Raw genomic sequence first — 15,408 nt, forward strand, 5'->3', positions numbered from 1 at the left:
TTAGTTATCTGCAACTAAATACCAACTAACACACCAAATAGCTATCATCATTGCATTCCAGGTGACATCATTTTTGAGTAAATGCAAACTCTTCTTTAAGATTTAAAAAAATCACCAGTAGGAACTGTTAAGATATAAAATTTTCATATTCAAAACTGTAAAATATAAAATTAAATCATTTCATGACAGTTGCCAAAAAACAGCACAGCTTACTTTTCTTCTTTCTACCAAATTAAGGAAAATATCTAGCTCTTAAAACAACCATCAAAAATTACTTAGCAGCACAATGCTTTCCTCTTAGTGATAATTTTCTACTTGTGGCTTTATCCAGAATCTTGAAGTTCTTGCCTTAAGTCAAAGAAGAAATAAAACTAATTACTCTCTTGCTTAAAACCTTTCAATAGTTTCCCTTCTAATTTGAGTTAATTGAACTTCTTATAATTGCCTAAAAGATATTATTTTGCCTCTACCAACTTTTCAAACTTGCCACTTTAACATTAACTACACTTAGTTACTCTAATCATTATGATCTTTAAATGCCAAGCTTTTAAAATCTTTGGGTCCTTGTGCTAGTAATTTCCTCTGCCTCACATTTTCTGCCCTCAGATAATTGAAGTTGAATATTTCATGGCTCTGAGGTAACATCTAAAATACCACTCAACAAGATTTTGCTTGACATCAAATTTAAAGTTACTACTTTCTCCCCAAAGTCAAACTCTAGCATAACACTATTTTTACTTGATTCAGAATACTATCTCTTTTTGAAATCATGTCATTTATTTATTAAATAGTTTAACCTGCCCTTATTCACTTTAATATAGCTCAAGGAGAACTGATATCTTACCTGTCTTGTTCAAATGCCTAGAAGAGCTTCAAAATTGTAAAGAGCTTGACAAATAAAGATTTTTCTAAGTGACTGACCAACTGCATGAATGGATAATTGAATGAATTCTAGCTGGACTTTCTCATCTCTTGGTTTTCTCATCCTTCTATTCCATTCAGCAAACTGTGTGCTGACTCAATCACCTCCTCATGGAAGTTTTCACTTCCTGGTTGCAAATGGTATAAATCACAGGGTTCATCAAAGGAAAGATCACTGTGTGGAAGAGAGAAACTACTTTGTCTGCTGAGAAGGCTCTGAAGGGGCGAGTGTAGATGAAAATGGCAGGTCTGAACATGAGAAACACAATGATAACATGAGTGGTGCATGTGGACAGTGCCTTACTCTTCCCTTCAGAGGGGTTGTCCTTTACATGGCAGAGGATGACTGCATAGGATGTCAGAAGCCCCAGAAAGCACAAGAGGGAGAGAAAGCCACTGTTGGAAACCATCAGGAGCTCCTCTACAAAGGTGTCTGTGCAGGCCAGCTTGATCACCTGTGGGACATCACAGAAGAAGTTATCCAACTGGTTTGGACCACAGAAGGGCAAGTGGAGAATAAGAGCTACTTGTACAACTGAATGAGCAAAGCCTCCAAGCCAGAGTTCCAACAATAATCAATAGCAGGCTCTAGGATTCATGACAGCTGTATAGTGTAAAGGCTGACATATGGCAATGTAGCAGTCAAAGGCCATCACCACAAGAAGGAACATCTCCCCTGCTCCAAGGAAATTCAAGAAAAAGAGTTGAGTGATGCTACCTCTGTAGGAGATCACCTTCTTCTCAGAGAGGAAGTCCACCAACATTCTGGGAGCCACAATGAATGAGTAGGATGCATCCAGGGAAGCCAAGTTGCCAAGAAAGAAGTAGAGAGGGGCCATGAGGCTGGAATCTGATTTGATGGTGAGGATGATGAGGAAATTTCCAGGGAGAATGATGAGGTAGGAAATCAAGACTAGTACGAAGACCAGAAGTTGAACATCCTGAGACTGGGTAAGACCAAGAAGGATGAATTCTGTCACCTCTGTGCTGTTGTCTCTCTCCGTCACTCTTCAGTCTGCAGAATGCAAAGAGGAAAATGTTGTATGCTTTAACTACTCTACCATCTATCTAATAGTTCCTCTCTAGTTAAAGATAATATTTGTTATGTCCAACAGTTCTCCAGCACAAAGTAATTTATGTCCTATCATTCTCCAGTGTCCTGGGTAAACTCTTCTACTCTTCATTTTCCTAATTCCACACTGACATTATCCTTAGAGCCATACTTTCATTCCCATGCAATCATGTGCTTCTAAGTAACTGCAAGTCTGTAAGATACCAGGTTGCTGATGCCATAGAATTGGTAAGTACTTTGCTTGAGATATTTTATAAATTTCTTATTATCAAGGTTTAGGGTTTTTTGTTGATGTTGTTGTTTGTCTTGATGTGGTGCATGCAGATTACTTACAGGGTTTTGATCCCTTCTTATCTCAAGAGAGCAGTGCTTTTGCAGGTCCTTCTTTCCTTTGGTTCTTATAGAGTCCCCAGTTACTAGACATTGATTATTTGTATTGTTTTCTGGATTGTATTTCCTAATAGTTATCATAGCAGGGTTCTAGTTTGATACCATTACACATCCTTACCCCAAGCAAGTCACCAGAATGTCAAGCAAGAACCCTTTATTTCACTTAAATTAGAGGAAGTTTCCTAATGACATCCCTGATGGGGTTCTGCTCTACATTTTGTGCTTGTATTATAATTTACATATATCAAGTCTCATTTGCTCACTAAATATACATAATTTACTTCTTTAGATTCAAGAATGACAGCCAAATGATACCCCTTCACAAACATTTTCTTATTATATAATATTTATGAGAATGAAGCAAAATATTTTGGCTATCTTGATTAATAAAGTCAAAAAATACTAGAGATGGAATTGGCCACAAACAATATGTAGTCTAATATATGATAAATATAAAGCTGTTGGGGTTATTTCTTAAATTTGCAATGAGTTTGCTTCATTGCTCTCATTAGCAACTGGTAGAGAAAAACAGGTGTGTGATTGGGCATTTATTAGTTACTATCTCATCAATTAATGCCATCTTACCTACTTAATTAGGTTACTAACCTTAACATTTCCCTTCATCTGGCCATATTATATTAACTTAGTCTAAATACAAATTGTATCCATATTAGAGACATCCAGAAATAAGGCTTAGTCGACACAATGGTCTCCAAAGTGAGGTGGGCTCACCCCAGGAAGTACATATGATAATTCATTTGGATATATATAAATGGTAGAGGTTCACCATATGTTATTATAACCTATCCTTTTAAAAAATGTTATACTTGTGATTTGGTTCTAATTTTATATTAGTATAATTGCACAAACATATTTTATGAATAAATACTCATCTATTTACTATCCCTACTCATGTTTGACTATTCAATTGAATAATTTAAGAAATTAAAGATTCTATTTCATAATAAACTTTACATTGTGACTTATGTCAGTAGTTCCTTTGATATTTGGTTGCATGCAATGTTTGTTTTTCAAAAGTGTTATAGATAATATAATATAATATAATACAGTTCGGCAATAAAATGAAATGAAGTACTGAGACATGATGGCATGCCATGGGTGAGCTTTGAAAACATTATGTTTAGTGAAAGGAGTCAGTCACAAAAGACCATATATTTTATGATTCTAGTCATGTGAAATGTCCAGAAAAGGAAAATCTATAGGTACAAAAAGTAAATAAGAGTTTGCCTAGGCCTCAGGCTTTCATCAGAGTAAATGATAATGAGGTTTCTTTATGGGGAGTGTGAAAAATGTTCTAAAATGAAACTAAGCTTGCACAACTCCATTATACCATTGAATTGTACACATTAAACAGTGAATGTCATGATATGTTAACTGTGTCTTAATGAAACTTTTTAAAGTACTACTGAATGTTGGGGGTTGGGGGATTGCAAAGGAAGAAGCTCCCAAATGTTCTATGACAGAAATTAATAGTAGAATACCTAGAAAACAGAGCTAGAAAGATAGAAAAGAGAGGAAAAGGATAAAGAAAAGTCAGCCAAAAATGTCAAAAATAGAAATCATAGCAAATATATTCACAGCACACTGACAGAAACATCAGAATATCTGTTTGGGGTGTTTGACATCTGTGACTAGCAGGCAAATATTATGTAATGGATATAGTGCAGGGCACATATTTATACATACCAACACATACTTGCACATGTATGAATACACCCAACATAAGTCTAAGCCAATTGAAACCGCAAAAAAAAAATTTTTTGTTTCCCTTCAAATTACATTAGCAGCTCCCTTCTCTATTTTTTCCACTAAGGCATCCATTGACTTGCAAATGCATACCTTGCTCTGTCAACTGAAAACTATTATTAAGAAACTGAGTCAAAAAAGGTCTTACATCTATTCTTACATTTTCTGTATTCCAGTTGCTTACTTAAATTGGTTATTTCATGCTTCTTTAGTAGTAAGCTGAGAACTATATTCTTTCCCAGTCTTCCTTTGCTTTTATTTTGTATCTATCCCCTTCTGTTACCTATCAGATGGAATTCTGAACCACTTAACATTCTAAATCCACTTTTTTTCTCCAGATTTTCATTTATGTGACTTCTGTTCTGTACTCAAATTTTGAATGACCTAGAAATTGAAGATGAATGTGCATCAGATGGGCATTCTGCTCTGTGTAAATGAGGTAAGTTAATGCAGTGAAAGCCCCAAAATGATGGATATCCAGGGACAAGTTTTCCATCCTCATCAGATAAAGAGAAAAAGTGATATCCATGTAGGCTAAAATAGAAATCTGTATGCTTGCCACTATCTCTAAGTTCCCTTATTATTTCAGCTGAAACAAATTGTCATCTGGCAGTGAAAGTTGGAAGAAATAGGGAAGGACTCTTATCCCTCTGCCCTTTCACAGAGTACAGACACACAAGCACCTGCTGGCATCACTGCACATGCTTGGATTCCAGACTGCTATCAGACCCTCTCCTGGAGCCAGGGTTTTGGGGATCTGATCACCATCCTAGGGCTCACGTCTCATATTTCCCCATTCATTTCTTCCCTGATAATTCTATCTTTAAGTACTACATTTACTCAATTATTCTTTATACATTTGATTTTAGCTTCTTTATTTTCTCTCACAATTTATTTATCTCCCTATGCCCTTTGTTTTTCCTTCCACCTTGCTCTCTTCCATATTATTCTTTCTTTTCCCTTTTTTGTCCTTACTATTTCAACCTTATATCATTCTTATTTTGTTCTCTTAATTTGTTCTACTTTAATACCTATCTTTCCATTCAATGTCTTAATTGCCCATTTTTCAATTAACATTGAGAAAGTGGATTGTTTTACCCCTTTCATGATGGAATGAGTAAAGAAGTTGCTTCCCAGCTGTTTTACTCCAATGGGTTTTTCTACAGATTGAAAATGACTAACTCACCCTTCAGTGCTGAGTCTTTCTCTTGAATGTTATCTTCTTAGAAATTTACTAAGTCTGAGCAACTCTTTAATGCCTTCATATTGCTTAACATATTATGTCTGCTCACAAATGATATTGATAAAAGTGAAATTACATCATTCTTCCCTAGAGGAAATCTTCTTAATAACACCCCTCCAATATAAATACATTTAATAAAAGTTACAAAATAGCATTATAATTTCTGATACAGTATTGATTCTATCTTTAGGGTTCTTAAAATATGTTATGGCCTGTTTCTATAAGTTTTGATAGCTGTGGATCAGTCTGAAGAACATAAAAAATATTTAATTGAAACTAACATTGATAATTACTATTACAGGTATATTCAATTACACAGATCTTCACCCAGAGAATTACTTATCAGTTAAGTGGAACAGTTAAATTAGATAACAGAAACCTTCAGAGTCTTTTAATATGCTTAAATTTTAGACTATGTAGTGGATGTTATAGAAGGAGCTCTGGTTTAAGGAACATTCCACCTGGTTTATTATTTCTACAATTTCCTAATTGTGTAACTTTAGGCAAGTCATTTAATTTCTTTTCTTTTTTTTATTTTTTTGCATGAACAAGACCAGGAATTGAACCTGTGTCTCTGGTATGGCAGCCAAGAATTCTGCCTGCTGAGCCACCATTGCACCACCACCATTTAATTTTTAAACTTGAAATTTTCAACCATAAAATGGAAATATATTCACTCTTTCCACTCCACAAGGTTTATATGAAGGTCAGATGAGATGATTAGAAGCTGGTTCACAACCAGTTAAATTGAATTAAGACAGGAAAACACTCAGTGATAAGAGAAATTCTAATAAAAATGACAAATGGACACTATGTCAGTAGATCTTTTGTCACTGCCCTTGGTTAATACCAGCTGAGATGGTGTGTGCTTAAATCAGAGTAGATTTTAGGGTAAAAACTTATGGGGGTTTAGAGAAGGGCCTATGTAATTGTTTTCTTGGCTAATTCAGCCAGGGATTGTGAATCAGGTCTTTGTAAGTTTGAGGATCCCTAACTCTGAACCTCTAGGACTATATGCAATGGAAGGATTATAGGCAAGAGGAGAAGCTCTTGACATATGAGGGTGAGAACAGAAGTTTTGCACAATTTTGAAGTCAGGCAAGTTTGTCCCTGGTACTTAGTCTAGCCCTTCTGACTTACTGGGATTCCTGACCTTTTCCTTTCCTTTATCTCTGATTTAGGATGGGGAAAAAGTCAGTCACAGGTAGTGATGATCCCAGCTATTGACATTCTCACTTTAAAAAAAGTAATAGTGTAATTAAAGGTTTTGATCTACTTTAAAACAGTACTAAACATCAGGAGTAGCAGAAGATTTATTTGAGGAAGCAAGTAAAAGGTGTTATTCATCTGAATTTAGATTTCACCCTTATCGTTTTTGTGGCATTACTCTGTTCTGATGCATTTCAAGGAAGCAGAAGTCTTAGAAGAAAAGTATTGATTTTTTTCTATTTCTACCTCCTCTCTTATTTCTTTAGAATACGAATTATAACCAAGAATTTTACATTTCTAGGGTTCCAGTGCTGTTCTCAGACATATGACCATCCTCTTTTTTCTTTTAGAAGAGAAATTAATTGATCACCCCTGAATTTTTTTTCTTATATATATATTATATATATATATTCTCATATTAAATAACATGGGTTCTAAATTCTGTTCTGATAATTTATGATGCAATAGAAAAATGTGCTTTGGGGGTTAACAGATGCCTCAGCCACTCAGAATATATCCAATGGGAGTTACTAGAATGCTAATTAAAATTAGAAAAAGAAAAAAGATTAGAATATTTTAAGGATCAAATATTCAAAACATGTGCCACTGGGTCATTTTGAGTTTTGAACTTAACATTTTGTCAGTGACAGAGATAATGGAACATCATGTACATTTCTTGGGTATGAGGAAGTTGTAAGCAAGGAAATTTATGTGAGATATTATGCATTCATTTATGTGATTAGAAACCATTGCTGTTCCATACAGCAGTGAGGCTAAAACAATGGTAATTATGTTAGAATCTGCATATATTTGATTTTTTGAGGAAAAGATACACAGAAAGAGAATATATTATGCTTAAAAATATTTTTCAGGAGTTTCTTCAAATTAGAGGATGGCATGGAGTCTTATAGACCAGTAAATCTAGGAGTATGCTCTCTCAAATGAAAGAAAACTCTATTGTGATCTTCATATATAGTTATTCGTTTTTTGAATGTGTGATTTCTATATTCTACTACAGGAAACTGAAGACATTTTTGTTTTTCAATTAAAGATTATTATGTAGAATACAAACATTTAAAGCAATACAAATTCAACTTAATTTCATAGTTTGCTATAAATTAAAAGAAGAATGGGATAGATTAAATCACATTAAAGTAAAAATAACAAGCATACATTTTACAGTAACAAATAAATACAATAAATGGTCAAATGCACTTTCATTCAGATAATGCCCAGTTTGGCCAGAAATGCAGCAGTTGATGATCAAAAGTGTAAGAAAGAGGTAAAGAGAGGGAAATAATATTTTCTTTTTCTTGTTATAATCTGGAGGTTGCTTTAAAAACGATTGCTTTTTTGCTTTCTTTCCTTTGTATATATGCTACATTATACAATAAAAGAGCTTTAAAAAGATAATTGGAAAAAAGAGAAGAACAGAAGAGAAAAATGGAAAGACAAACATGAAAAATTAGGAGAAAAGATGAAGAGACAGTGAAACAATACCCACAGAAATGTATGTACCACAAAAAATACACAGGAAAAAGGAAGAGAGAGACAGGGGGAGGTTCAGGGGGAGAAATCCTTGACAATGCAATTTTGTTTTCTTTTGATTTTTGTTTTTATAATTACTGACTTCCCAGATATCTCTCTTCTCAGCATTTACTACAATGGAGGAAAATGATACTGAGATCTTAACTAGTCCCCAATAAGTATTTCTGCTCTTCTGACAAAGTTTTACCATCTTAGGATATTTTAGAATATTTTTAGAATTTTAGAATATTATTTTAGAATATTAAGTTTTATTTTAGAATATTAAAATGAGCTGAATACTCATTATGTTTTTGCCTTTTTCATAGATGTTTCTCAGTTTTATCTGTACTGTTTACTAGACAATAAAGCACCCGTTTTTGGTGAAAATACCAAAGACAGAGCCCTATAATATGGGAGACAGTTTATTGGTCAGCAATTCAACAGGGACTGTGCTGAACATGGTCCTTGGTCTCATTTCACATTCTAGTGGAGAGAGACCACTAATCAATGAAGACAATAGGCAATAAAATGTCAGAGAATAAAAAAAAATGGAGTAAAGTAATAGGTCAGAAAGTGCCTGGGAAAACAGAGGATGCTATTTTAGAGAAATTTAAAATTTTAAGTTTTTAAAAAGTCCTTTCATAGGAGGGACACGAGTTCGGGTCTGAATGACTAGGTGAATGTGGCCTTTGGGCCATCTGAAAGAAGCATTTTCCAAGCAGTGGGAAAAACAAGGACAAAGGCCATGAAGGAGAGGAAAGTTGGTGCTCTGAGAAGGAGAGAATAGAGCAGGGTGGCAAGACAATAATGGCTAAAAGGAAGAAAAGTTTAAAGCAATGTCAGAGAGGAAGGCAGATATTGTGCAGTGCATGACATTTTGCCCTTACTTTAGTATAATGGGGAGTGTTGTAATATGTGTTACATTTTTAAAAAAGCACTCTGGCTACTGTAGAGAACGGACTGAGGGAGCCAAGAGTAGAAGCAACAGTTTGGAGATTTTGTACTACCAGACACAAGAGCTGATGAGGGCTAAGAAAGTTGGGGTGAGAAGAAGACATAGTGGTAGAAGAAATAAAGGGAACTTGACATACATTTTGATGGTAAAACTGTTGGGACTTGCTCGTTGATATCATGCCTGGAGTGAGGAATCAAGAATAATTCCTAACATTTTTGATGGATTGACTGTGAATTATGGGGTAATTTACTAACATGGAGATGGTAGTATAATAAAGTATAATATTTTAAGCATATTACTTTTTCATGGGAACTATGTTTACAAAAATTTTTTTTTTATAAATGTTTTTTAAAGTATAAATATATACAAAGTGAGAAATTTTCCCTTTCTATCCCTTGATCCAAAATCCACACTGAACAGAGGAAACTATTATCAATTTCTTGTGAGAATTTTCAAAAACATCATTATATAAATAAATTTTCTTTTACATTCCATTCCCCTTTATAGCATACTCACGCATTTGAGGCATGCAATACACGATATTTTGTACCTTAGCTTTTTCATCTACAATGTATCTTGGAGAATTGTCTATATTTATGCATGAAGTTTCCCAACTATAAATATAATACTATTATTCAATTTGCATATATATATAAGATTTAAAAAATTTTTTCCTAAAAATAGGCATAGAGGTTATTTCCATTTATTTGGCTGTTCTAATTCATTTTGAAATAATTAAACCTGAACATATGTCATTTTTGGACACATGCAAGTATATATGAAAGATATATTCACTGAAGAGTAAACAGAGGATCAAAGCTAGTGTATGTATGTACATGTACATAGCACTTTCTCCTGAACTTTACTGACTTATAATACAGTAATATTAATAAGCTTTAAGTATACAGATCTACGAATTCTTGAGCATTTATATGCCTGCTAATCACCGCAAAGATCAAGACAGAATATTTCCATCACACTGGAAAGTTGCTTTGAGACCCTTTTCAGCCAATTATATCCCTATATATATATATATATATAGTAAAGTATTATATATATATATATAATAATGTAACCATTATTTTGATTTTTATCAACCTTGGTTAGTTTTCTGTGCTCTTAAAAGTAACCTAAATACAGGAGATGCAAGGGTAGTTCAGTGGTGGAATTCTCACCTGCCATGCAAGAGACCCTGGTTTAATTCCCGCCCATGCCCTTCTAAAAAAAAAAAAACAAGCAAAATGCCAACCAAACAAAAAATTTCAGCAAAAACAAAAAAACCTGCAAAAATGGGATACTTATATGGAACAGGAATGAAATATGACCCCCCCCCACCATACAACATACCAAAAAGAGTAACCTAAATACAAGCATACAGTGTGTACTCTATTGTGTTTGGCTTCTTACATGTGTTTGACATGTATCCATGTTTAGTGCTGAAAAATGTCCCATTTAAGTGTAAAACAATTCTTGCATCTTCTTATCTTCAGTTTAGGGAATAATTATTAATAAAGCTGCCAAGAACATTCTTTTAAAGTCCTTCTGTGGACGTTTGTTTTCATTCTCTCTTACATTAGAAATATATACATGAGTGGAGATGCTGGAACATAGGGTTGTATGGAATAGTGTTACCAGATCAGCATTACTAGTTCAGTGTTACCAGCTCAATGTTGCTAGCTCAAGTTAGTTCTTCTGTCACTCATGCAGTATGGCAGAAACTCTTTTATTTCTTTTCCATGAGAAAGGGACTCACAGGAAAAAGCGGCTAGCGAATGCAAAACATGGGAGCATGCAGGCTCCTTTTGGCTTAGTCCCTAACACAAAGGAGTCCCTTCCCCGATTTGCCATTGGCTGGCTACATGGAAGTTGCAATCTAGTCTTAGAAAATAGCCAATTAAAGAGAGTTTTCTACACCTTATTACTGTAATTATTCATTTGTCTTTGACCAACCACAGATGAAGATATGTTGAGTCTTTCATTTGTGAATTTAGCTGCCCTTAGAGAGGAACAATTAAGTAAACCCCATACCTGACCAATAACAGATGAAGATATGTTGAGTCCTTCATTATCATATATTGTCTGGGGGAGGGGGTTATGGACCAGGTTAGAAGGTAGAGGCTTAAGTTACCTCCTTATTTGAGTGGAAAGAGTCCACCATCACTTACAGGATAAAAAAAAATGTTAAACTTCATGAAAAATGTCAAAGAGCTTTCCTTAGTGATTGTGTGTACTATTTTTCACTCTGATAATCAGTTCTTTTATATTCACATTAACAATTCAGATTGCCAGTCTTCTAAATTTAACAATTCCCATTGGTGTGTATCACTTTTCATGATTCTAGGATTTGTTCAGAGCTTAACAGTGATGGTTCAACTCTGCTTCATGTAGTGCTGACTGGGTTTGTCAATTGTGCAAAATGTATCTAAGAAGACCTCACTAACATACCTGGCACATCTACGAGGGTCTGGCTGAACCTTTCTCTCTCATTGTTTATGTGTTCTTTCATGTTTGATGTCCCCCTTCTCCATTTGTCTTCTTATTTTCAAAGTTTATTTATCAGAGATTTTTACAGCATAGTATCTGCAAAGGTCTAAGGGCATGAAGAGCAAACTTTAAAGACTCTTAAATCCTAAGCCTGTAAGTTCCATAATGCTACTCCTATCATATTCTATTAATCTAAGCTAGTCACAAAGCCAAATCAAAATTAAGGCTATGGGGAAATAATGTCCTTCCTTTGAATGGAGAAGTGGTAATGACACATTGAAGAGACATTTATTTATGAATGGAAAAATTTGTACTAATATTTTTCAATGTACCATACCTTATATTGAATTATTCTTTAATAATACAAATAAAATATACTTGATCATGATCAGTTGCCATTTAATATGTTTCAGGATTCTCTGATAATTTTTCATGTGCTGAACCAATATTCACATTCTTCTCCCTGGAACTGGTCTCCCAATCCACTTATTTTTACTGTTTTTCTATTGTTTTCAGTTCTCTTGGCTCTCCCCTGAGTGTTCCTTTGTTTAACAAAAGAAATAGCCAAAATGAGTAACTTTCTCATTCTGCTTTCTGTTTACAGTTATTTTGGGGCCAAGAGGCATATTTTTGTTTTGAAAGGTCTCAGTATCTTTTAATTAAAGCCAGTGGTACTTTTGTTAGTACAGTTTTCTTTAAAAATGAGGCTTTATCGAGTGGGCAACAGTGGCTTAGTAGCAGAGTTCTCGCCTGCCATGTCGGAGACCCAGGTTCAATTTCCCTGTGCCTGCCCATGTAAAGAAAGAAAAATATGGGTTTATCATATATCTGATTTAAGTTCACTCCATGCCCTAAAAGCCTTATCTACAATTCTTTTAAAGACAGGCTTGTCCCTATTTCAGGAATGTCAAACTTTCGTGCCACCAAACCCTTAAAACTCCTAGAAGAATTGTGGTTTAGCTAAAAGAGTTCACTAGATGCCATCTCAGACTTTTCAGAGGTCTCAACAAAGACTGTTACAGTTATACCCTTCCTGTTTTAGTTTGCTAGCTGCTGGAATGCAATATAGTAGGAATAGAAGGCCTTTTATAAAGGGAATTTATTAAGTTGCTAGTTTACAGTTCTGAGGCTGAGAAAATGTCCCAATTAAAACAAGTCTATAGAAATGTCCAATAAAAGGCATCCAGAGAAAGATACCTTGGTTCAAGAAGGGCATTGACATTCAGGGTTTCTCTCTCAAGTGAGAAGGCGCATGGCAAAAACAGTCAGGGTTTCTCTCTCATCTGGAAGGGCACATGGTAAACACAGCATCATCTGCTAGTTTTCTCTCCTGACTTCCTGTTTCATGAAGCTCCCTAGGAGGCATTTTCCTTCTCCATCTCTAAAAGTCACTTTTTGGTAGACTCTCTGCTTTGTGGTGCTCCAGCATTCGCTGCTCTCTCTGAATCTCTCACTTTCTCCAAAATGTTTCCTCTTTTATAGGATTCCAGTAAAGTTATCACAACCCACCTAGAATGGGTGGAGACACATCCCCACCTAATCCAGTTTAACAACCACTCTTGATTGGGTCACATCTCCAGGGAAATGATCTAGTTACAGATTCAAACATACAGTACTGAATAAGGATTAGAAGAAATGGCTGGATTTATAAAATGGGATTAGGATTTAAAGATGGCTTCTCTAGGGTACATACATCCTTTCAAACTGGCACACTTACCATGATCTTTGTCCCAAGGCTCCATTTCATTTTATTTCTAATGCAATTTTATTGACATATGAACATCCAAAGTGTACAAACCATGGTTCACAGTATCACCATATAATTGTGCATTGATCATAACACTAGGGTTTTGAACATTTCCATTACTCAAAAAAAAAACACAAAAGTAAAAAAGAACACCCAAAACATCTGTATCCCCTACATACCCTGATATTATTTATTCATTCATTGTCTTTATTTTCTTGTTCATCTGTCTATACACTGGATAAAGGGAGCATCAATCACAAGATTTTCACAATCACACAGGCATACCACAAAAGCTACATAGTTATATAATCTTCTTCAAGAATCAAGGTTACTGGATAACCATTCAACAGTTTCAAGTATTTTCCTCTAGCTACTACAACACACCAAAAGCTAAAAAGGGATATTTATATACTGCATAAGAACAATGTCCAGAATGACCTCTCAACTCTATTTGAAATCTCTTAGGCACTGAAACTTTATTTTGCTTCATTTCTCTTCTCCCTTCTGGTCAAGAAGACTTTCTTAACCCCATGATGCCAGGGCCAGGCACATCTCCAGCAGTCATGCCCCATGTTGTCAGGGAGATTATACCCCTGGGAGTCAGTTCTATGTAGAAGGTAAGGCAGTGAGTTTACCTGTGAAGTTGGATTAGAAAGAAATGTCATATCCACCACAAAAGAGGTTCCCTGGGTGACTCTAAGGCATAATCATAAGTACAATTAACTTCTCCTTTGCAGGAATAACTTTTATAAAGGCAGATTCCAAGATCGAGGGCCTAGCCCATCAAATTGGCAGTCCCTAGTACTCGTGAGAATATCAAGTCTTCCCCAGGTGGGGAAGTTTAATATTTCCACTTTTTCCCCAGTCCTTTAAGGGAACTTTGCAAATAATTTTCTATCTTCTGCCTAGATTACTCTGGGATGAATCAGGGCATCACACGTACCTGTAAAAACCAACAGGTCTCCCCATAATTATGGTATTCGAATAAGTTGACCATACAAGTTAAATTAGATATTGTACTACCAAATAAACATCTCTTCCTTTGGTCTCACACAGGAGTCAGAGTTTTAAGAAACAGTCATTATCATCCTTTACCCTTTGGTCTAATTTACCTTAGTCCAGATCAGCTTCATTCATATCTCTAATTGAAGTCTGATCTCTTTTTCAGCTTTTTTAACTCTTGTGGAATGGGGTTAATGCTGAATTTCATAGTTGCAGAAATAAAGCTCTGAGTCTCAGATGTCATACAAATACCCGAAGTTCAGCAAATAGGTTACACAGAAAAATCTAAATAACTCAGAATTTAGAAATAACAGCTACAACTCAGGAGTAGCTGTGAATGCTGTAAGAGTTTACAATCTAAGAACATTTACAATAGGCCTTTTCCTGATAACCTATCCTCATAAATTCAATTCTGAGTTTGAAAATTATAGTTACTTCATATTGGTGAGGTTTTATATTTGTCTTTTCATTTCTGGCTAATTTCACTCAACATATTGTCCTCAAGTTTCATTCACCTACTTGCATACCTCAAATCTTTCCTTCTTGAAACCACTCAATACTCCTTTGTATGTATACACTGCAGTTCCCACTTCCAGTTCCTCAGTCAATGTACACTTAGGCTACCTATATCCACTTCAAATTGCAAACACTGTGGTCACAAACACCAGTGTGCAAATTTCCTTTTCTGTCCCCATACTCAGTTCCTCCAAGTATACACCTAACAGCAGAGGTGCAGGATCATAGGTATCCCCACCCCTCCCGTGGATCCACCACACTCACCTCCAGAGGGACTGCACCATCCAGATTCCCTACCAACAGTGAGTAGGTGCATCTCTGTCTCCATATTTTCTCCAGGACTTGTATCTTTCCATCCATTTTTAAACAGCTTTATTCACACACCATAGAAATAAACATAAGTAAACAATCAGTGGTTTTTGGTATAATCACATAGCCATGCATTCACCACCACAATCTATATGAGGACATTTCCATTTTTTCCAGAAAGTAAGAGGAGGAGTAAAAAATGAAGAATTAAAAACAAAAAATTAAATAAAATAAAAGGAGATACAACAAAAACACCAAGAATCCCA

General features: G+C 35.1%; 1 pseudogene; it reads right to left on the reverse strand.

The window, feature by feature from the left end:
• Window positions 1-1,022: 1,022 nt before the first annotated feature.
• Window positions 1,023-15,408, reverse strand: part of LOC143655317 (olfactory receptor 4N5-like) — a 32,853-nt pseudogene continuing 18,467 nt past the window's right edge.

The sequence above is a fragment of the Tamandua tetradactyla genome, chromosome 14, assembly GCF_023851605.1.
Source record: "Tamandua tetradactyla isolate mTamTet1 chromosome 14, mTamTet1.pri, whole genome shotgun sequence".
In the NCBI taxonomy this organism is placed as follows: domain Eukaryota; kingdom Metazoa; phylum Chordata; class Mammalia; order Pilosa; family Myrmecophagidae; genus Tamandua; species Tamandua tetradactyla.